The sequence below is a fragment of the Ambystoma mexicanum genome, chromosome 4p, assembly GCF_040938575.1.
Source record: "Ambystoma mexicanum isolate Mex_15411 chromosome 4p, UKY_AmexF1_1, whole genome shotgun sequence".
Lineage (NCBI taxonomy): Eukaryota > Metazoa > Chordata > Amphibia > Caudata > Ambystomatidae > Ambystoma > Ambystoma mexicanum.
This window is the reverse complement of record NC_090927.1, coordinates 736,744,418-736,768,916: the sequence shown is the minus strand read 5'-3', so window position 1 is coordinate 736,768,916 and position 24,499 is coordinate 736,744,418. Positions and strand designations below refer to the sequence as shown.

General features: G+C 50.6%; 1 protein-coding gene across 2 annotated transcripts in view; it reads left to right on the top strand.

Annotated features, from left to right (window-relative positions):
- Positions 1 to 24,499, top strand: part of PHIP (pleckstrin homology domain interacting protein) — a 2,101,228-nt gene that overhangs the window by 241,482 nt on the left and 1,835,247 nt on the right. The gene's annotated exons all lie outside the window — the stretch shown is intronic.

The following is a 24,499-nucleotide window of genomic DNA, read 5'->3' as shown; positions in this document are numbered from 1 at the left end:
GAACAATCTGTACCGTTCAAACAGCCAGTTGTTCCCCAATCAGGGACAACTATTGGTTTGACTCATGCCCCACAGATGTGGAGTGGGACTAGACAGTCGCACCTACTTCTTGGCCCACGCACAGACTGCGCAAGCCTGTGTAAGGTACGATTTTCATAGTAATGATAAATCGTCCTGACCTATGTCAACCCCAGATCTTTTTGATTTTACTGGTGGATTATTTTTAGTTATACATCTGTGAGTGGGAACCTTTTCCCACACTCACAGAATCTTTTACTCTTTTTATGGGTGTCCTTTTAAGGCTCTTCTTAGTGTCTTTTAAAATTTATCCTCTTAGACAACTATTTGGCAACAGGTGCCTATTGTTGCTGGGTTGCCCTGGGGGCTTCTTGTTAGGGAGAATTTTCAGAAATGTGCTAATTCCCTTATACCTTAGAGACCCCCAGCTCTTTTGCTGGATTTAAGGACATTTCATCTCTTATGTAATCTTAATGTGATTTAATTTCTGTGTTCTTTTTAACTTTGGATTCTGACAAACTCCTTAGGCATAATCTTTACCTTGTGACACACAGCACCTTCAGTGCAGTGGCACAAGGAAGTCTATTGGATTTCCCCAAGGTTGAAATACCTTATCTTGGTGAAACTGTTTCCAAGAACAGTGAAGTGAAATTGACTTTACTTACTATTTGTAGATTTCTCGACCCAGCGCACACTATCTTACAATAGGGTGCTGTAGGAGTTACTTAGTATCCCCTTTGTCTAGTTTCTCGGGTAACATTTTTATGTTGCGGTTCCCTACAATTAATGGCTGTGGCAGTGGTTTACTTTTTACTACCATTGTGTGTTTTTACCGCGGGCTGCGTTCGCAGCCACGGTAAGGCACCCATGGGTGCTCATTTTGTCAAAATGGCCCCAGTCGTCTTTTTTTTTTGCCATTTCTTGTCAGGAAGGTCATTCTTGAGATTTACTCTGCGTGCCAAACCAGGCTTGGTCTCTTTGTTCATTTTGTCTTTAGCGGGATTCACGAGTGAAGCCCGCCTCTGGCACTAGTATGTCTGGCAGGGGCAGGAAATGAGGGAGGTGGCCGAAACTCTGTGCTTAATCCCCTTGGTTACAGGAGTGCACCCAAAGGTGATTGGTCGGCTGGCTGTCCAGCAAGGACCGCCATCCTGCTGGGTGATTGACAGCTAGGCTGGAATGAATGGGAGAAATCTGCATAAAAAGCGAGGCTTTTTGGCTTGGAAGGCAGAGTGTACCACTGGACGAAGGAATCTGTAGAAGAACTTGGAAGAGACGCCCGCTGCAGCTCCTGGACTGTTGGTTTGCCCGGTGAAGCCCTGCTGCTGGGCTGAAGCTCCGAATTCGCCTCGACTAGAGAAGCCCTGCAACGATGACTTCTCCCTTTTGAGTTGGTGGGACCAGTCAACTCCAAAGTAAGCCCGTCTGGGCATACCCTTGAAGCTGCTTGTATTTCCACTGCAATTGCTGCTTGAACCGAAGAGCCAAGGAGAGTAACACCAGATTGTGTGCGCTTTGCTCTTAAGTCAGAGCCGAGCTAGGAAGATCCTCTGGACTTCCCTGATGCGGGACTGACCAAGCCTAAGTCACCTCAACAGAGTGCTGGACCCCAGATGCGAAGAAAGTCTGAAGTGGTGTCCGAGAACCGCAGTGTTGCTATTTACTGTCAGACGCGAGGAGCTGAAACACTGAAGAACCGCTGAATCGAACTTTGCCCATTGCTGCCGCTGACCTTCCCATTGCAGAGCAGGAGTCCCCAGACGTCCTCCCTCTTGTCCCCACGACTGAGGCTCAGGAACAACAGGATCTGCAGACCTCTACACGAACAGAAGCCAGCTGGAACCATTTCTTCTAGCCAGAGGTACTGTAAAGGCTAAGAGAACTTAACTCTTGTTGTGTAGCCTTACTTGCTCTCGGTTGAAACCTGTCTGGGTTACCTTGCAGAGTTGCTAAAAGCTTTACCCCTCACAAGCCTCACAGCTTGTGGCCCTTCAAGTGTTCTATTTTTCTACAAACATTTCTAAAAACATTGTGCAAGACCTTTTACCTACCTGCAAAGAAGATCTTCAGCTCCCCTTGACATTGTGCAATTAACATTGGCTGTCCAGGCTCCCTGAGAGACTACTCATTACCTCTGACTTTGTGCTTTGGACTTCCCCCAGGAAAGAGTTAATTTACTCTGCTTTGGAAGGTTTCTAAAAGTACTTACCTGTTTTTTTGTTTTATTCCTCTATTCTATCTTTTTCACCAAACTCAGTATTGCTCTAAAATGTACCAGTGATAAATTGCTAGGACATTGTGGACATTGATGTAAGTCACCTGAGGGTGTAGGAAGAGTCTGTGTGCCATCCCCAATGGATATCTGGTTTAGAGAAACTGAGTGTTTTGAAGTATATTTAAGTGTTACATGTTTTGCTGCCTTTCTGAAGAAGGCTTATATAACTGACAACTTAATAATTGTTTTATTAAGAAACCTTGAGTACAAGTGTTTATTTGGATATCTGTATTGTGAAACTCTGTGTCACAACATTACTGCTCACATTGACCCCTCTTGAGATAAGCCTGGCTGCTCACCCACCCTACCAATCTGTGTAGTTCAGACTTATATCAGGAGGTCACGGTTATTGTTGTGCACCCAAAGGGTACTGCATACATGGTACGCTCACCTGGCTCCCACAGGGGCGTCGATCGGACCCGGACAGCTGCGACCTCCTCCGTGTAGCGTAGTGCAGAGATGACAGACTGCTTGACCCGTAGAAGTATTCTCCTTATATTTGTAAATGATGAGCTCTCCATCCTGCGTGAATTGCAGGGGCGCGTAGATACCAGTTACTTCACTGGTTTGAAGGCGTTGGAAGAGTTCCGGATGAATATTGACTCCGAGGTTCCAGGTGAGAACCCGTAAGTATAAAGTTAAGAGTTCAATATGTCCGATGTTCACTCTTGTACATTCGTTTCTTGTGTTGCAGCTGGGTCCAAGGGAAGATTGTCTTGTGGCAGCTGATGGTGTTCAGGTAAGAGTCTGTATTACCCAACACTGTCCGGCCAAAGATGCGTGTGTTTAAATTGCTGTTTTTTCTCTCCTTACTGGTGCGGCGTAAGAAGTTGTGGTTTGTTACAGAATAATGCCTCCGGTTTTTAATCAGGTAAGTCTATGGTGGAGAGGTTGTATTTGTTGGCTCTCTCGCTCACCTTATGTTTCTTTTGTCCCCTAGATGGTGGAATTCGGCGGAGAAAATTATGGAGGCTGCGCCGGTTCGAAAAATGCCGTCAGGACTGGTGAGTATGGCGCGGCGCTGCAGCTGGCGATGTGACGCGTGTAGACTAATGTCTTTTTCAGTTCGAAGACGTGATGGATCCGGAATTCAGGTAAGGATTGAAATATCTGTTTTCTAACCTTTCCTTCTTCTTTCTTCTATTGCTAGGGGCTCTGGATTCGAGACGGGCGTGGCTGAAGACTGGATGCTGACTGCAGGCATGGTGAGCGTTACGCTGCTGGATGCAGAATAACGCGAAGCATGTGCTGCTGTTCGGGTGTGGTTTAAATAGTCTCCAAAGTAGTTCCAGGTAAGAAGTCCCTAGAACCACACCCGAGTAAAAAATAGTCCCTGTAGTAAAATAGTCCCATCCAGGCCTCACGTTGGCTTGGATTCATTTGCAGCATGGTCTGCATGAGGTGAGTATAGTCTATGAGCCTGGCGCGTATGGCGCCAGGACTGATTACTATTATGAGCCTGGCGCCTAAGGTGCCAGGACTGAACCCAGACAGCCCCCAGTCGGGGCTGCTGGGGTTTTATTAAATATCTGGATGCCTGCTCCCGGGGCTGATGGGCTTGATCCGGATGCCCGGGGGTAGGCATCATGACAATACAATCTTGCCTAACAACTTTAAAGGATTGAGCTTTTTGCCTAGAAAAGAGAATAAGTGTTTAAAAGTTACTTACTTGTTAAAGAGTTTGTCGGTAACTGGAACTCCGAGATTGAACAGTATTATTTATCTTAGGAATGTTCTGCCATTCTGAAAATTAGATAGGTTATTTTACTCACCTGTGAACTGGTTGTTCCTTTTCGCCAAAAGTAATGCTGTTGGCTTCACTTAACTATTTCTTTCAGAAAATGTGTGCAAGTTTCCCAAGTGGGTCTTCCTTTACCCAACTTGCTATTCGCCTGTCCAGAATAAGTCTGCTTTAGGTTTTACCTACCTAGAATAACTGAGTCATTCGCAATGTCTAACACTGGGTTTTGCTTTCCTTGGTCTGTTTTAGACAGTCTTACATTTATACCTGCCTTTAAAATGCTTATAGATCCTGTAAAAAGTGTATAGGTTTTACTTACCTCGAGTATAACTGGGTTATCCTAAAATAAGTTAGTTATTGCTTCCCTTAGTCTTTGAACTGAAAAGCAACTGTAATTGAATTTCTGATGCTTGTTAATCTGCTTAGAATCACATGCTGTGCATATGGTCCGACATCCAGTGGTAACCGCAGAGTATTGCATCTTGTCTTTCGGGGGACCGAAAGGGGACGTCGGCATAGGCGTATCTGAAACACTATCCCTATCGTGACGTGTGTAGTACCCAAAATCCCTCACGCACCGAGGTCCCTCAGATTGTTTTTTCCACCCAGATAACTGGTCGCCCTATAGCGGAGCTCTTCATGAAACATTGTTTATCTTACCGAATTGTCGGTTTAATCCCCGTTAATTCACTTTGTCTATCAATAACATCTTCGACAAAGACTACGGGGGAACCGTCTACGGGTGTGGATTCCGGCACCCAAGATCCGGCGTTCGGACCTCCACGTGGTCGGGCCTTCTGGCCGGCCTACACAGTAGGGAGAGTGGGCTCTCGGTTTGACATACTGCTATGATGTCTTTCCTCTTTTCCACTTCTTTCCTTTTTGGTCTGGTCACCCTTCCCTTCTGCTATGGAAAGGACTCCATTTAGATTCTGCCCTCTGTGAAGGGTCAGTTATCCGTGGAAAGACGAGCACACTTTGTGTATGCTTGTCTCCCCCTAGAGCACTAAAGCGGTGTTCGGCGTATAAACTCCTAAACCTAATCCCCTAAGGAGCGCCGGTTGAAGCGGTGGGCCGCATACGTATGTCACACGTGGAGCCTCCCTCCCCTGCCACGACACCAGCCGAGAGTGACCTGATCCGAAGCCTTCTCCACATCCGCAGCAGCGCATGACGACTGGGCTTAATAAACTTAACAAAGGCGCTACTCCCCAAACTACACACGCCGAAGTTTCTGAACAAGAAACTTCGACTTCCAAGGTTTCCAAGGCCCGTGCAGGGCCGAAAACTACGAGTAGGCCTCTACCCGGGAAGCCATCATCGGAGGCGTTGTCCCCCGAAGATTCGGTAACTATCAGTAAGAGCATCAACAGGATTGCTACGGCGGTGGGCCTAGTACCGGTTTCACCCACAGTTATGGGCCAATCCGCTGAAAGGGTTTCCACGGTTTTGGAAGACGATCCTGAGGACTCTTACGAAGAGAGCCAGGTGCCCCTCTCAAGCACCCTGAGGAGATCCTCTGAACGCCTTAGGGCGGAGGACCCGGTTCCTGCTCAGCTGGGTCCATTTGGGTCATCCAAGTGGACCACTGAGCAATTTGAGGGGTATATGGATCGGCTGCAGCAGGTTTTTGGTGCTTCTGATCAACCTCCGCGGAAAAAAGCTCGGGTAGACCCTAACCCTCATACACAAGTTGCCCAACACCTAGATGTTCAACACTATGTTGATTATCAAGAAGATGTCCAGAGGGGCACGTATAGAGACATCTATACAGAGGAAGAAGAGACTTCTTTTCTGGACAATTATGGGGAAGATCAAGGCGCAACGGACAACTGGGAGGACACCCAGCAGGACGATCACAATTCTGATATTGTTTGCCTCGACTCTCCCCCATTCACACTGGTTAGGCAGGCTCCCCCGGTGGATGATCAAATGGCTTTCAACAACACGTTGAAAAAAGCAGTGGAATTCTTTAAAATTGCCACGATTGAGGAATTGCCTGAACAGGATTTCGCGGAAAACATTATTGACAAGCCTCCGGCTAGCCAGTCTATCCCTTTCTTGAGCTCTGTAATGAGACGGCTGGCCCCTTCTTTACTCACACCCGCTCAGTCGAGGGCTGTGAACCCAAGGGTCGAAAAACTCTTCCGCCCCTCCCCCACCGACCCGCTTTACATCAAAGGGCACGCAATCCCAGACTCGCTGGTGGTGACCAACACTCGCAAGAGAGCAGGGGTTCCCCTTGCCACGGGAGAGTCACCCCCGGACAAGGAGTCCAAAAGGTTGTATGCCTTAGGCAAACGGGTCACGTCGGCGGCTGCTTATACCGTCCGGATTGCCAATAACACAACATTACTGGCAAGCTATGTCGACCCCCAATTGAACCTACTCCAGGAAGGCCTCCAGGAGGTTCCAGAACCAACCAGAGCCAAGCTTCTCGCCATTGTCTCGGAGGGTAAACTTGCCAATCAAAATGTTGTAACGAATACCCTGGACTCCGCAGAGACAGCAGGCAGGTCTCTCGCACAGGGTACTCTCCTAAAGAGACACGCGTGGCTGCGCACGTCGGGTTTCAGGCCTGAGACCCAGGCATCCATCATCAATAAACCCATAGAAGAGGCCAACCTCTTCGGGAAGGCGGTAGACGATGCGTTGGAGACAGCCAAGAAGGAGCTAAGTCGCTGCACCAAATTTCCCAAAAACCCTCTTCACAGAGGGGTAGCAATTCTCTGCGGTCCTTTCGAGGACAAGCCCGCGCCGCTCAAAATAATATCGGCACAGGCAACTTCAACGCAAGTCAACCGGCTGCAAGCCCCACTTACTACCCCCAGAGGGGTCAGAAGCGCGGAAAGAATAGAGGCAAAGGCTCCAATTCCAGAGGTGTGTCAACCTCGGGTCAGAAATGACCAAGTTCAGGTCCCCTCCCATGTCTCCCAGGTCGGGGGGCGATTAACATCTTTCCTCAAGGCATGGGAGGGGATAACTTCAGACCAGTGGGTATTAAAGACGGTCGTCCACGGTTATTGCGTGGAATTCGCCCGACCCCCACAGTTCAGACCGCCGAAACATCGTCTTTCACCGGAACATCTGCAGATCCTGGTCCAAGAGGTGGAGGCGCTGCTGGGAAAGGACGCCATAGCTGTCCCGATTCTTCAGGTAAACAAGGGTATTTATTCAATATACTTCCTTGTACCAAAAAGGATCTCACCATGCGTCCTGTTCTAGACCTGGGCCCAGCGAACAAGTTCATAAAGCCCCAGAAGTTTCGCATGGTAACACTTCAAGAGGTGATCCCATTGCTAAAACAAGGGGACTTCATGACAACATTGGATATGAAAGATGCATACTTTAATATTTCAATGCTGCCAGCGCACAGAAAATTCCTAAGGTTCATGATTCAGGACAAAAACTACCAGTTCAAGGTACTCCCCTTCGGCATAGCCTCGGCGCCACGGGTGTTTACCAAGGTCCTGGCAGTGGCAGCAGCACACCTGCGCAGACTTTCAGTTCCAGTTTACCCTTACCTCGACGATTGGCTCATCACGGGGGACTTGTTCGAGACGTTTGTTTTTCGAACCCCCAAAAGACAGTAGACCTACTGTTCAGCCTAGGATTTTCTATCAACGAAAAGAAATCCAACTTGGTCCCCAGCCAAGTAAAACAGTTCCTGGGGGCTCTAATTCGCACAGAAGACAGTCTAGTCTTCCCTTCCAGCGAGAGGGTTCAGAACATGCTCTCTCAAGTTCCTCAGTATGTAGCCAGTCGGAAGGTGACGGTACGCAAAGCTATGCGTTTGCTAGGGATGATGGCGTAATGCATATACTTGGTCCCCCACGCGCGGCTGCGCATGCGTCCCATACAGAAGTGGCTCAACAGCCAGTGGTGTCAAGCCAGCGGACAATAGGAAGATCTGTTAGTTGTCTCGCCAGCCCTCGTTCTCTCTCTGCAGTGGTGGTCGAGGGAGAACCTCTTGAAGGGGAAAACCTTCACCACCCCTGCAGTGGAAGCCACTCTCACGACTGACTCATCTCTCACAGGGTGGGGGGCTCACCTGCTTCAACAGACAGCGCACGGAGTGTGGTCCCCTCAGGTAGCGTCCAACTATATAAACCTACTGGAGCTACTAGCAGTGTTCAAAGCATTGAAGGCCTTTCAGGAGCAACTGCAAGAGAAGACGGTGCTGGTCCTAACCGACAGCACAACAGCAATGTATTATCTGAAAAAGCAGGGGGGCACTCACTCTCCAGTGCTATCCAAGCTGTCCCAAAACATCTGGATATGTGCTCTCAAACACAAGATGTTCCTGATATCCCAACATGTTCCAGGGGAACTCAATCTTCTGGCAGACGTACTCAGCAGAGATTTTCCTCTGCCAGAAGAATTCGAATGGCATCTGCACGAAGACATTGTATCCAACGTCTTTGCAGAATGGGGGTTTCCAGAGATCGACCTATTTGCTACTCAGGAGAACGCCCAATGCCCAGATTACGCCTCCAGGTACCCCCAGAACCGATCTAAGGGGAACGGTCTCTGGATAACTTGGTCGGGGAAATTTGTTTACGCTTTTCCCCCCCGACTCCCCTTCTGAACAAGATAGTGCACAAGATGCACCAGGAACCAGTCACCATGATTCTGGTGGCTCCCATGTGGGCCCGCCAACCCTGGTTCGCGCACCTGATGGAAATGTCCCTCTCCCCACCAGTCAAGCTGCCCTGCCCGTACAACATGTTGTCTCAGGACAGGGGGGAGACACTGCACCCATGCCCACAAACTCTGAACTTAGCAGCCTGGCTCCTGAAATCATAGAGTTTGGACATCTGCAACTCCCTCAAAGATGCATGGCCATACTGAGGGAGACAAGAAAGCCTAACACACGTTATTGCTATGCCAGCAAATGGAAACGTTTTGTCATTTGGTGCAGTTCCAAAGGCGTCAATCCCACCGATTGTTCGCCTTCACACATTGTGTTACATCTAACCCATCTGTTGGACTCTGGGTTAGTCTTCAATTCCTTAAAGGTTCACCTAGCGGCTTTGTCAGCCTACAGCTCGTCACAGCAGAAGGTGTTGTGGTGGAAAATACCTGTGATTAAAGCCTTTATAGAAGGGGTTAAAAGAATGTATCCCCCCATCACTCACCCAGCCCCTGGGTGGGATCTAAATGTGGTTTTAACTAGGCTCATGGGACCCCCTTTTGAGCCTATGCATAAAGCTAGTCTGAAAGACCTTACTTACAAGACAGCCTTTCTAGTAGCTATCACTTCTATCAGAAGAGTTAGCGAACTACAGGCCCTCTCGGTCTTGGACCCCTTTGTTACAGTCCACAAAGATAAAGTAGTTCTGCGCACTCATCTCAGATTTGCGCCGAAATTATTTTTTGAAGTTCCATGTGAACCAGTCAATCGAACTACCCACGTTCTTTCAGAGACCTACTAACATGGCCGAAAGAAGCCTTCACACACTAGATGTGTGCAGGGCAGTCATGTTCTACATGGATAGAACTAAACCACTGAGAAAAACTAAACCATTTTTTGTTTCAGTGGCAGCTGGTAGAGAAGGGGACCCTGTCTCTAAATCAGCAATATCAAGGTGGCTTGTCAAATGCATCACACTATGTTTCTCTCTTGCAAAGAGAGAACTGCCCTTCAAGCCTAGAGCACATTCTACTGGAGGCACTGGGGCATCCATAGCATTCATTGCAAATGTTCCCTAGAATCCATTTGCAAGGCGGCAACCTGGAGTTCTGTACTCACCTTTACAAAACACTATTGCCTAGACACTCATTCTAGGTCTGAGTCTCAGGTGGGACAAGCAGTACTAAGACATCTTTTTTCTACTGTTCCTTCTCACAACCCACCTCCACCTCCGGGTACTGCTCGCTAGTCTATGCACAGCATGTCATTCTAAGCAGATTAACAAGCATCAGAAGACATGCATTACTTACCGTAAAAGCATTTCTGATGATTGTATCTGCTTAGATTCACATGCGCCCTCCCTGCCTCCCCGCTCGGGGTGGAAGGAACATAGACGTCTTACTACTTTCTCTCTTCATGTACTCACTCACTATAGCCTTGGGCTCCCTCATGGCAGAAAAAATACAATCGGAGTGACCTTGGTGTGTGAGATATTTTGGGTATTACACACGTCACGATAGGGATAGTGTTTCAGAAACGCCTATGCCGACGTCCCCTTTCGGTCCTCCGAAAGACAAGATGCAATACTCCGCGCTTACCACTGGATGTCGGACCATATGCACAGCATGTGAATCTAAGCAGATACAATCATCAGAAATGCTTTTACAGTAAGTAATGCATGTCATTACACATATAGTACTTCAGAGGTAGAAAGCAATATATCAGCAGTCCTAGTAATCCAAACATATTAATACTGGTTCATTATCCAAAATAGACATTTTATTCAATAATATCACATAGTTAAAAAGCAAAACATTTGCTAGCTATAAATGCACATGATCTAAGTGTAAAAAAACAGTATAAAAGCGACGATTAAATTGTGACACATATACCTAGATCTAATTGGGTAAAGTATGTACTCTAAACATTGTGAATTTTTCAGACATATGCTTAATTTATAGTCTGAAAAATTCACAATGTTTAGAATACATGCTTTACCTATTTTAGGGTACTAGCCACAGTAGCCAGATGTCGTAAACGTGAATGTGCACACTTGAAAAAACAAACTTGGTAAAAATAGAATTGTTGCCACCAGCTTGTCTTTACGCACATATAATATTATTCAAAAGTATCCACATTGCACTGCATTGTAAGATGTTTGCAATGTTAAAGTTACAAAATGTAAAGAATAAAAGAGAAACCTAGTTCCGAGGGGATTGGGTCCTCCCGACGTATTCCATATCTATGACCGTAATCACCACAGCTGTGCTGCTTTGGAAAATCTTTCGGTGTCTGCGTCCTGCGTCGATGACGTCGATACGCCGTCCTCGAGGGCCTCTGTCGAGCCGACGTAACCGGATGTTATAAGTAGGACGCACGACGCCTATAGCCTCAGATCAGTTTTTTCAGCGAACGTGTTTGCTTTGGAGATCTTGGTGCGCCTCGATTCTACTGAATCCTGTTCTTTCGGTTCTTCGAACCTGTTTCTTCAATTGCTATCGAATATGATGTCTTCAGCTTCTTCCACCCCGCGGTCGGGGTTTAAGAAGTGTCGGGTGTGCGGGTCCAAGATGTCCCTGACGGATACGCACAACGCTTGCCTCTGGTGCCTGGGGGAGGACCATGATACGGACGACTGTGTCGACTGCCAATCGCTCACTTCGAAGGCCTTGCTGGAGCGTAAGAAGACGCTGTCGATCGGTAAGGTGGCCAAGCCCCGGAAGTCGCGTTCCCCTGGTCTTTCGACGGATGATTCAAGGGGCGACTCTCTGCATCGTCATCGTGAGTCTGGGGGTTCTCGGTCTGGGAGTCGGTCCCGCCATTCCTCTGCCTCTTCGAGGCACTCCAGGAAGCGCCGTCACAGGTCGCCTTCCCTGTCCTCTTACGAGGACTCCGCCCGTAGGCGGGTAGCATGTCCACTCCGGAAGAATGGGATTCATTCTGAAAGGAGATGTTGGCGATTTTTCAATCGCAGGGCTCTGGTCTGGCCGCACCGTCTGAGGACGTCGGTCGAGGCCGCGCTAGAGACACTGCTCATCCGCCTTGGGCTCGAGCAGTCGTCGCGACCACCGGGCGCCTTCGAGGTCCCGGTCGGACAAGGATGGTCGCTCTAGGCATGCCCGTTCCAGGTCCCGGTCCTCGACACCATCGAGATCACGAGACTCTGTGAAGTCTTCGAAGAAGACATCAACGCCGGCGGCGCTGAGGTCGTCGACGGACTCTCTCGAGGCCCCGAGAAAATCGTCGACGCCATCGACGCCTAGGCTGTTGAGACACATGCTCGGGGCTCCACCCTCGAGGCCTGTGTCGACGCTGTCGGTGCCACGCTCGACGTCGACACCCATTCCGTTGACGCTCTCAACGCCTTTCGAGGCAGCCTTATCGGAGGTACCCCGTGGCACCCCCAAGAAAGGCGATGGCTAAGGCTAAACATGTCTTTGTCCCTTTTTCTGTACCCTCTTTCCAGCCTCTAAATTATATTCTGAGGTGGATGAGGGGTCTGAGGAAGGTGAGGTTCGTGCATTGGTTCCTGTTGACATTGTTTCCGGTCACAGTCAACTTGAGGACCTGCGTCAGTCGCTGCACGACGCTAGTAGTCTTGACACCTCTCCGGAGGTGGAGTTTGGTAGGCCGGAGCCTGGCACGCATGCCGAATCTTGATATCGGCGCCTCATGTCGAGAGTCACTTAATGCATGGGTTGGTCTGCCCCTCCCCCCCCTGGGGATTTTCAGCAGGATGACCTGACTGATATCCTTGACCAAGGTCCTCCAACTGACCCGGTGCTGCCATTCCATATGGCTTTGCAGAGAAGGGTGGCTGCGGCTTGGACTGCTCCGGATAGTCTCCCGGCAGTGAGCAAGTCCTTGCCGAGGAAATATCACCCAGCCAATGGCGACCCTTGGTACTTGACCACGCACCCTACTCCGGAGAGTTTGGTGGTGTAGGCGGCTACGGCCCCAGCAAAGCAGGCGTCGTACCCTACCATCCCTCCTGATAGGGACGACAAACGTTTTGACGGCTGGGCGAAGCAGGTATTTTCTTCTGGGCGGTATGGCGCTTCAGGCTGCCAACTCTGTTTGTGCCTTGTCTCGTTTCACGCACACTCTGTGGAACTGTATTTCCCTAACGACTGATCATATTCCCGAAGGGGAAGAACGGGATTGTTTCCTTGCTATCGTGCAGGATGGCAAGGATGGCATGTGTGAATCCATTCAGTCGGGTCTGGACATGGTTGATTGCGTCAGCCGGTCCATGGCGGCGAGCACTGTAATGCGCAGGTTTGCGTGGTTGCGGAAGTCAGGGTTTTCTCCGAATGTGCAAGTCCGGCTCCTCAACATGACCTTTGATGGTGACCATATTTTTGGCAGCAAGGCTGACGAGAGTCTTGAGAGGTTGCAGACCTCCAAAGCTGCAGCAAAATCGTTGGGCGCTGCAGTTCGCCAACCTCCGCCTTTTCGTCCTAGGGGACAGCAATGGAGGGGAGGTTCCTTTTGATATTACTTGTCCTTTGGTAAATCGAGAGGATCTGCAAGTCAAAGGTGCAACCGTAGGAGTGCCAGAGGTGGAAAACAAGGTACTCGAGGTGCCAAGGCCACGCAAGCCGTTGCCTCTTTGCCCTCAGGCACTGCCTCAGCCGCTTCAGCTCAGTCATGAGGCCCATGCTTCTCCGGTTGGGGGAAGGCTGGCGCAGCATCTCGTAGAATGGCGTGCCATTACTTCAGATGCGTGGGTTCTGGAGATCATAGCCCACGGCTACTGTCTTCCTTTCTGGCAGAGGCCTCACGACAATCCACCTCTTTGAAGAGTCCGGATCCGTTCCTTGCGCAGGAAATTCAATCCCTGCTGGAGAAAGGCGCCATAGAACTGGTGCCTGTAGCGGAGAGGAACAAGGGATGGTATTCCCCTTATTTTTTGATTTCGAAGAAAGACGGGGGATTGAGACCCATCATGGACTTACGCGGTTTGAACAAGCTCCTCGGGAACGACAAGTTCAAGATGGTTACTCTTTCTCAAGTCCTCCAGGCCCTTCAAAATCAGGACTGGTTGGTGTCTCTCGACCTCAAGGAAACTTATTTTCATGTGCCGATCCATCCAAAGCACAAGAAAAACCTGAGGTTTGCGGTTGGCGACTCGCATTTTCAGTTTTGGGTCCTGCCGTTCGGATTGACCTCCGCCCCGAGGGTCTTCACCAAGCTCGTGGTGGTGGCAGCTCATCTCAGGAAAGGGGGGATTCATGTCTACCCCTACCTGGACGATTGGTTGATCAGGGAGCGCTCTCCTGAGCAAGTCCTGGATCATCTGTCCGGTACCTGCCACTCCCTTCACAAGCTGGGCTTCTCCCTCAATTTAGTCTCACTTGACGCCAACTCAGCGGTTCCAGTACATCTGAGCAGTGCTCGACACGTTCCTAGGGCAGTGTTTTCCGCCCCAGGTGAGGGCTCTTCACATTCAGCAGATGGTACACAAGTTTTGACATGCCCAGAGTCTCCCGGCTTTCAAGTTCTTGAGGCTGCTCGGCCTCATGGCAGCCTGCATTCTTCTGGTGCCAGCGGCCTGACTGCGGATGAGATCTTTGCAGTCGGCTCTCAAGATGCAGTGGTAACAGTCCTCCAGCAGGTTGTCGGACCCTGTTCAGGTGCCGCCCTCGGTCGCTCAGGACCTTCTGTGGTGGGCCGACAAAGGCAATCTGATGAAGGGGGCTCTGTTGTGGCTACCCTGGCCAGAGGTGACGATTGTGACGAACGCATCCCTCACGGGATGGGGAGCCCATGCCAACGAGCTGACAGTCAGCGGTCGTTGGTCTCCGTCGGAGCCCAGACTCCATATCTGTTGGAGCTGAGGGCCGTCAGGCTTGCCCTGAAGGCTTTTCTGCCGTCTGTGCGAGGAAAGAATGTCCTGATCCTGATGGACAACACAGTGGCCATGCACTACCTCACCAAAAAGGAGGGTGCAGGGTCACTTCCTCTGTGCCGGGAGGCGGTGCAGCTTTGGTTCTGGGCCATCCAGCAGGAAATTTCGATCTCGACAGTTCATCTGACCGGAGACGAAAATGAGACGGCGGACGCTCTCAGAAGGCAGAGTGCGATCCCTCACGAGTGGGAGTTGGCTCAGGAGATTCTCATGGAGATCTTCGCCCTTTGGGGGACCCCTCAAGTGGATCTCTTCGCCTCCCGTGTCAACCAGAAGTGAGAGAGGTTTTGCTTGCGGGAATTTCCTCCAAGAGGAGCCTTAGGAGACGCGTGCGTAGTAGAGTGGTCGTTCCCACTGCTGTACGCGTTTCCTCCAGTCCCCGTCATCCCGCAAGTGCTGCGGAGGTTACGGAGGTTCGGTTCCCGGATGATCCTCATTGCTCCGGCATGTGCCAGGAGGACGTGGTACCCGGACCTTCTCGACTTGTCCATCTGCCCTCCACATCGTCTTCCCTACCAAAACGATCTGCTCTCACGGGAGGGGGTTCAGGTTCTCCATCCAGAGGTCAGATCCCTCAACCTTCAGGCTTGGCTTCTGAAAGGTTGAGGTATAAGGATTGCGACCTCCCTGAAGACGTGATGGAGGTGTTGCTTTCGGCCAGACGGCCGGCGACAAAGTCCCTGTACCGTTGCCGTTGGAGAAAGTTCTGCGACTGGTGCAGGGTTAAGAATGTGGATCCGTTTTCATGTGACATTCCTGTGGTTCTGTCTTTTTTGCTTTCTTAAGCCCAGAAGGGCTTGCAAGTGGGTACTGTTAAAAGGTTACCTGGCGGTGCTGTCCATATTTAAGCACTCGTCTGAGGAGTGTTCTTATTTTAAAATTCCTTTAATTTCTCAGTTTCCAAAAGGGCTCACTAATGTGTTCCCTCCGTCACCTTTCCAGGTGCCCGGTTGGGATTTGAACCTTGTTTTCAAGTTTCTAATGGGTGCTCCGTTTGAGCCTTTGCATTCTTGTCCTTTGAGACTGTTAACCCTTAAAACTGTATTTTTAGTTGCGATCACTTCCGCTCACAGAGTGAGTGAGTTACAGGCACTTTCAGTTTTGCCCACCCTTCACTGTGTTTCATAAGGACAGGGTTGTCCTTTGACTTCGTCCTTCCTTTCTTCCGAAGGTGGTGTCGGAATTTCATTTGAGTCAGAAGGTTGTTCTTCCAGTATTTTATCCTCCTCCGCATCCTGGTAAGGACGAGGAGAGGCGCCATAGGTTAGATCCTAGGAGAGCTTTGTTTCTACATTTCACGCATGTCCCGGGTCAGAGTGGACGTTCAGCTCTTTATTGGTTATGCTGGAAAGCGTTTGGGACGAGCTGTGACTAAGCAGACTTTGTCTAGATGGATTATCTTGGCAATTTCTGAATGTTGCCGCCTGGCGGGTAAGGATCCTCCTGTAGGCTTACGGGCCCATTCGACTAGGGGTATGGCTGCCTCTGCTGCCCTGCAGAGGGGTGTTCCTATTCGTAACATCTGTGATGCAGCCACTTGTGCTTCGGTCCAAACTTTTGTACGTCACTACTCCCTTGATTCTATCCATGGGCAGGATCTGGCCTTTGGCAAGGCAGTCCTTTACTCTACAATTTGATTGGGCATTCTAAATTTGTATATTCTAAATTCTTTTCCCACCTCCTTACGTTGGTACTGCTTTGGGCTTCTGTCATAGATATGGAATACGTCGGAGGACCCAATCCCCTCGAAGAACAAGTTACTCTCATACCTGGTAACGTTCTTTCGATGGGATGGTCAGGTGATGTCAACGATCGAATTGGTGGCGGATGCCCTCTCGAAAGCTAAGGGTGCTGACCCAGTCAAGGTATCCCCACCAATGCACAGGGTGTCCCTAGCCTCGAGGCGGGAGGCCTCGGCCAAGCTGTTGGAGAGGACACCCGAGAAGAGGAATCCATCCCTAAACCCGAACCCTACCCCTCAGGATGCAAGGTGAGGTGAGGCCTAAACCGTACTCCGGGGCCCATATATTTTATTCCTTGGACGAGGAGGACCAGGTGTCTGTATACACACACACGGTCCTGGAGGACGTGGGGGACACCGGCAGAAACGCCAAGGGGGACAGCAAGCCTTCCCTGGACCTAGTGGTTTCGGCAGCAGCGAGAAAGAAGTCGTCTAACCCCTTGTCGTCCTCAGTTTCTCCGGAGAGCGAGGGGAAGAAGTTGGATGCCATGGGAAGAAAGGTGATCTACTTGGCAGCATCAACAGTCAAGGTGGAAAACTCACTTGCAATCTTGGCTAGGAGCTGTGGTATAAAATGGCCCAGCTGCTGATATTTCCATCCTCCAGGAGGGGGAGGTTGCTTCAGACCATGCCATCAATCTTGCCCTGGACTTCGCGGACACAGTGTTCCGGCATACAGGAACCGGTGTCTGCCTTTGTCGTTGTGGCTGGATGAAAACCACAAACTTCCGTCAGGTGATCCAGATGAGGATGCCGGACATGCCCTTCGATGGGGACAACCTCTTTGGGAAGGCCGTCGACAAGTCATTGCAGGGCATTAAGACTGACACGGAAACAGCCTGTGCCCTGGGCACTCTTCAACAACAGCACCCTTCCTTTCGTGCCTCTGTGGGAAGTCCGGCAGATCATCAATGTTTCGGCAGGGGATCCTCTTCGTACCGCCAACCCTCCCAGACCACGACCCAGGAGGCCTACAGAGGCCGTTCCAAGGCTTTCGGTGGAGGTGGCCGATGTAGTCGTCGCGCCCAAGCTGGCATGCAGGCCCTGAAGCAAGATTGAACCGGCCAGGACGTCAGGCCCCCACGCATGCACCCCGGTGAGAGGCAGGCTTGTGGGTTTTGTCAACGGGTGGAAGAAGATCTCCACTGACTGATGGGTGCAGGACACTCGCGCCCACGGACACACTCTAGAATTTCAGCAAAAATGTCTGCTGATCCTCTGGCAGGAGCAGGATGTCGGTCAGCTCCAGCAGGAGGTACGGGTCACAAGACCCGTAAGGGGTCATAAGACCCCTCCTTCTCTACCCCCTCCCTTCCCCTTTACCCTCACCTCATACTCCTTCTCTTCCTAACCCTCTCCATCCCTTCTTTCCCCTTCCTCCCCTCCCCCGCTTGATTCTTGTCTCACTTTCACCTACCTTCTTCCCTCACATTCCTGCTCTTTCCCCGTCCTTAACTTCTCTTCCACCTACCACTCCCTTGTTCACCTCCCACCTCCTACACCCTTCTCTCCGCTGTAATATTGTAAGTTCTTCTTCTGTCATCAGGCTGTAGTTCAATTGTCATCTTATGCTTGCTGTATGTTTACTTGTTCTCATGTAAAGCACTTTGGAGTAAAGGGCTATATAAATTCAATAAAATACAAAATAAGGAAAGGGGTGATAGAGCTGGTTCCAAAGCGACACTGGGGCGCCAGAGTCTACTCAAGATACTTCTTGGTAAAGAATAAGACCGGGGGCTGGAGGCCCATTCTAGACCTGCGGCGTCTCATCAAATACCTGAAGTCCTAGACATTCAGGAAGGTCACGTTGCAGCACGTGCTCGGCCAACTGGAAGAAGGACTTCCTGACGTCACTGGATCTGGAGGACGCCGATGTCTCCATTTACGAGAAGTATAGGAAGTTCCTGCGCTTTGTAGTGCAGGGAAGGCCCCATCCTTTCAAGGCCCTCCCCCTCGGACTGAAGTCGGTGCCCAGGGTAATTACTAAGTACCTGGCACCAGTGGCGGCCCATCTGCATCTACAGGGGATTCACGTGAACACGTACCTCAACGACTGGCTCATCCAGGCCAAGTCAACGGAACTGGCCGTCGACCACACGGAGAGGACCATCTGGCTGCTGACGGTTCTAGGGTTCTCAGTCAACTATCCAAAGTCCTGCTTGATACCATCGCAGAACGCACTGTTCCTGGTGGGCCAAACTCAACACAGTCTCCTGCCTGGCGGCTTCCTCGGAGGAGCAGATAGCGGCCCTGCTGGGCAAGGTGCAACGGCTGTTGACACTGTAGAGTGCTGCAGTGCAGACCATCAAGTCGCTGCTCGGCATGATGTCGTTGTCCATCTAACTGATCCGGCACTGCAGGATGCGGCTCTGGCCCATTCAGGAGTTCCTGGATGCTCGCTGGATCCAGATGCCCGGAAGCTTTGCAGGCAAGATTGCTCTTGGCGAGGAGTTCCGTTGAGCGATAAGGTGGTGGGGCGTATGCTTTAACGTCGCCGGGGGCACAGGTTTTCAGAGCCCCCATACCAGAAGACTTGTCACCACGGACGCTGTCCTCCCAAACCAGAAGTCTCCATGCCAGAGGCTTCTGGCTGCTGGAGGAGAGGAATCTCCACATCAATATCCTGGATGGAACTGCAGGCAGTATTCTGGGCCCTCAAGTCGTTCCGTCCGTCCATCAAGGACAAAGTGGTGAGGGTCTTCACGGACAATACCACAATGTTCTACATCAGGAAGCAGGGGGCACCAGATCCCCGGCGCTCTCCAGAGAGGCGCAGGCTTTGTGGCACTGGCCCGTCACCCAAGAAATTTTTCTCATGCCCTTTCACCTGGCGGGAGTCATGACCACCATCCCAGACTCCCTCGGCAGGGAACTGCGCTCCTGCCACGAGTGGGAACTTCGACATGATCAAGTGGACCGCCTCTTCAGCAATTAGGGCAGACCCCAGATTGATCTGTTTGCGACAGCGACAAACTCCAAATGCCAGAAGTTCGCCAGCAGGTTCCACCAGCCGTGAAGCATGGGGGACTCGTTCTCCTTCCGTGGTAAGGCATGTTCCTATACGTGTTCCCTCCGTTGCCTCTCCTGCTACGAGTCATCAACTCAAACAGAGCTGATGCAGGATGATCCTAGTGGCCGAGGCAGATCTGGAACCCAGACCTTCTCAGCCTGTCAAGGTCACCTCCAGTCAAGCTGCCAGTGGTCACGGATCTGCTGACCAGAGAAGGAGGTGCAATCCTGCATCACGACCCAGGATCGCTGAACCTGACGGCTTGGCCCCTGCAGCTGAGTTCGGAGGGTACGAGTTGGCAGCGGACTGCTGGGAGGTCCTTGCCAGGTCCAGGGCGTCGTCGACTCTTAAGTGCTACAGACACAAGTGGAAGCGTTTCCCTACGTGGTGCTGGGTGCAGAAGATCAATCCTCTGAGGGTCACGGACCCACAGATTCTTCTGTACTTATTGTCCTTGGCTAAGGCGGGGCTGACGCACACCTCTATCAAGGTGCATCTGGCAGCTGTCTCCCGCTACACCAGGTCTCCAGGAGGGTCTTGTTTGGTCCCAACGTTTCATCAAGGAGTTCCTCAAAGGACTGTTTCGATCCTTCCCGCCGCTGAAGGTGCCTACCCTGGTGTGGAACTCAATGTGGTACTGACGAGGCTCATGGGGGGGGGGGGCCTTCGAGCCTTTGCATCAGACCCCTCTCGTTCCTATTATGGAAAACGGCTTTCCCTGTGGCCATCACCTCTGCCAGGAGGGTGGGTGAGATTCAGGCCCTATCCTGCAAACAGCCGTGTTTGACTTTTCTCGACACAAGGGTGGTGCTGCAGACGCACCGCTCCTTCATGCCAAAGGTTCCGTTGGAATTCCACCTCAACAAGCCGTTGGTGTTGCCTATTTTCTTCCGAAACCTTTGTTGTCGGCTGAAAGGACTTTGCACCCGCTGGATGTGACACAAAGAGTTTCTGGAAGACATACCAACTATCTGTGAACTTTGGTCCTGTGAACCATGGGAAGGCCTTGTCCAAAGCTTCCATCTCCAGATGGCTCTCCGGCTGTATCGCACACTGTCATTGGTTGGCAAACCGACTGCTGCCCGGCCGTTCGAGATCCCATTCCACCAGAGCGATGGATGTGACGACGGCGTTCTTGTTTGGTGTTCCCCTGCTGGACTTCTGCAGGGCTGCTACGTGGAGGTCTATGCACACCTTCACAAGATTCTACTGCGTCGACAGGGATTCAATGGGGGAGTCCAGGGACGGCCATGTAGTGCTACGCAACCTGTTCGCTTGAGGTGAGCCTGTTCCAGAGGCAAGAGTAATTGCTTCTGTTGAGCCTTGCCACCTCCCATGGTCGTGTAATGTTGTACTGCTATGTATTCTTTATTCATGAGCATGTGAATCCATGCCAGACCCCATGCTGGAGAAGGGACAAGTAACTTACCAGTAACTATGGTTCTCCAGCATGGGATTGGCATGGATTCACATGCGAAACCTCCGGCCGTCCCCTCTGTGGCTCTTCTTGGTCATACTGCCACTTTACGTGCTTAACATATCAGAAGATGGCTGCCACAGGAGGGACTTCGGTAGAGGGCAGTTATTGGCGGCAGCAATATGACCCAGAGCTCAGTGATTGGTTTATGGGAGAAAGACAGTTCAGAAACGAAACTGAAACTGATTTTTCTTTTAGCGAGCATTTCCAGCCTGACGGGGAATATTCATGAGCATGTGAATGCATGCCAGACCCATGCTGGAGAACACCAGTTACAGTTAAGTAACTTGTTCCTTTCTTCACATATATATGGTAATTGTATTAAGTTAGCAAACCACGTAAGCTAAAGTCTTTTAGTAAGTAAAAAGGTTGGTTAATCACACAGCAGCAGAGCTTAACGTTCTAGGGACATTTTTCAGGCTAACGCTTTAAGAGTCCAATCCCTAACTATACCAGTGGATCCAAAGTCACACGAAGTAGCAGAACAGCAAAAGTTACTCTGGATACTTTGTGTCTAGGATAAGTTACTTTACAATACAATGGGGGAGACCCTGCAATAGGACTCACTAAAGGAACACAAGCTGGCCAGCTTGGGTCAACGGTAGGGTGGACACCTCTTTACGCCTTCAGTCACTCTGGAGCGACTTCACGGTTCAAGGTAAGTGATACCTTTCACCCCACAGCACCTTAGGTTAGAAGAAATGCTCGTAACTGAATTCCCCTCTGTGCAGCAGCAACGGATCTGGTCTCCTGATTCCTCGGCCTGGTGACGAAAGGAAGGACTCTGAATGGGATGTCCCAGCAGCAGTCTCGAGAGAGAGGACCCTTGGCACGGATTTCTTCAGTCTCCTTGGTCAGTCTGCAGTTTTGGTGCCTTTTTCTCAGCACCAACAAAGGACTGTATACGCCCAGTCGATATGTTACGCTTCTGAAGTCCTGCACTTTGATGAGGGGACTTGGATGTGTCAGATCGTGCCTCTGGAGGCCCAACTGGAGCTCAACAAAGTTCTGGACGGATTTGGCCTTGCAAAGACGTTGCACTGAAAATGGGTTTGAGGTCTCCTGGTGTTCATGGTTTTTAGGGAGAATTCTCAGAAATGTGCTAATTCCTCTCTACCTTAGAGACCTCCAGTCACTTTGCTGGATTTTAAGGACTTTTTAACCCGGAGAGAGAGAGACCCTTTTTTCCACACTCTTTCCTTTGGCCTACTTCTAAGTCTGATTCTAAACATATTAATGTCCCGAGCAGTCTAATTATTGAAGTCACCTGAGGGTGTAGGTAGTGTCTGTGGGCCATCCCAAACGGATACTTACTGATTTAGAAGACTAAGTGTGTATTTTTAAGTATATTTGTGTGTTTTATATTGCTCCCTTCTGAAGAAGGCTTACTCTGACTGTTAAATATATTAATAATTGTTAAGCAAGAAACCTTGTGTGTAAGAGTTTATTTGAATACTTGTCACTGTGAATCTGTGCAACTCCCCTACAATTCTCATTGATCCCTCTTGACATGAACCTGGATGCTCAACACGCTACCAGCCTGTGTAGTACAGACTTATGCCAAAGGTTTGGTTCCTTTTGCCAGGAGGTCAGGGTTGTTGTTGTGCACCCAAAGGGTACTGCATACAATCTTGCCTAACAGTGGTCTGCAACTCTAGAGAGAGATGGCTCAATTTGTAATTCGTCTCAGGACTGGTTGGCCCCACCAGCCAAAGGGAAGGAGTCCTCTTTGGATCTCCTCTGCCAATTACAAAACAGGGTCAGGACAGCCGTGGTTGCTTCAAAGTGATTGGAAGGGTCTGCAGGCGTCTCTCGGTAGTCTTCAGCTTCGGTTCTTCTGTTCCAATGGTCGACTTGCCTTTCACCTCAGGAACATCACCTTTTAGTCAGTTTTCCCACACACTCCTCTGCAAACTCTCCAAGCATTTTACAGAAAGGGGCGGATGGCTGTCCAATCAGGACAGCCAACCCCTCAATGGAACCGGTTCCATTCGGGCACTCTTGCAGACAAAGGGCAGGGGAGTGAATAACACAGCCCCCATACCCACCCTTCCTGTCTGCCCAGACACACTGGAGCCTAGGCGTGGACACCCAAGGGTTGCCGCCAAAGAAGACCAAACACACGCACAGACCTCCCCCTCCCTGAATTGTAGAAGGGCTAACTAAGAACTACTACGATAGAAATGGTGAAAAAAGAAAGGAGCCACCATGCTAGAACATAGGTGATCCTGTTGTGCACTGGCCGAGACTGTGAATACAGTCTGTGGTAAAAAATAGCACAATAGTTGGTAGAACACGTCCACTGCCACCAGCCGTAACTATAGGGTTGTCTATGTGACTAAAAAGTCACAGAAGTCGAGAGGAGGGGGATACTAGGTATCCCCTTAGCACTACACATAAGGTGGTGTGTGCTAATCTCTCATAGTATAAAGTTTTAGGAAGGATAGCAGGTATCCCTTTCTCCAGCATGGGGTCTGGCATGGATTCACATGCTCATAAATATTCCCTGTCAGGCTGGGAATCCTCGGTAAAGAAAAAAATCAGTATCAGTTTTGTTTCTGATCTGTCTTTCTTGGTAGTAACCAATCACTGGTCTTTGGGTCATAACTGCCCCCATCTAATGACTGCCCTCTCCCTAAGCCCCGCCCCTGGCAGCCATCCTCAGATTTTTACCGCACGTTCAAGTGTTGGGAGTCCTCGTGCTATAGCTCTCGAGCTTTTACTGCGTTTTACGCTTTTTCAAAGAGATTTATCAAATTTTTTCGGTTTAACAGAGCCTCAAGCTCCACCATTTCTACTTCCGATCAACGGGGACCCGTTTCGGATTTATCTACGCCTCTCAAGGGTGAAGTTTTCATCGAGTTACGCTTCTTGGAGGATTCCAGAAGTTTCTGAGGCCTACCTCGTGGACGAGAAGAACATGGCCCAGGAGAAGGAAAGCTCGACTCACGGCAAACTGTTCAGTATCTGCCCTGGATGCAACCTACAAAATGTGTTCAAGGAGGACGAGCATTCAAAATGCCTTTACTGCCTCCACGAAGACAAAACGCATGTGGAGAAGGACTGTGCGTTTTGCTTTAACATGACGATCGGAGGATGAGGGATCGCTGGACCCGTTTTTCCAACTGGTTGGAAGCCAAGAGTCCAGCAGGTGAGAAGTCATCTGAGCGGTCTTCTAAGTCCTGTGAGGGCGCCCCGGCGACGGGGGCCCAACAGAAGGCAAAGCACCGCGAGTCCGCGGGCACCGGGAGCGCCAAACGGTCAGGCTCCTCGGTTGCCAGGCAGGACGAACCCTCACCGACGCCATCAACCGCGAGCCAACGCTCTGGCTCGGGGAAGAGGACATCCGAGAACCTGGCTAAGCTTCTGGAGAGGCCCCGGTCAATCTCGGAGGAACCAGCCGAGGGGGAGCGAGGCGGTGACCCTCCCCCTAAGGTGAAGGCCTCAAGCGCGCCCAAGGCGGCGAAGGCCTTGATCCACCCAGCTAAGGCCTCTATCGAGGGAGTTGCTCCGGCCCTGGCGAAGCCTGTGGAGGCTATCCCAGTGGAGTCCACCTTGGGGCCTAGAGTTTCCCTGCCTCCGCAGCAGGAATCCTCTTTTAAGCCCATCGAGAAAGAAGGGGGGTGGTGACCGTTACTGGCACGGACACAACCTCCGAGGAGGAACTGGCTGAGAATTTGGAAGAGGCTCAGC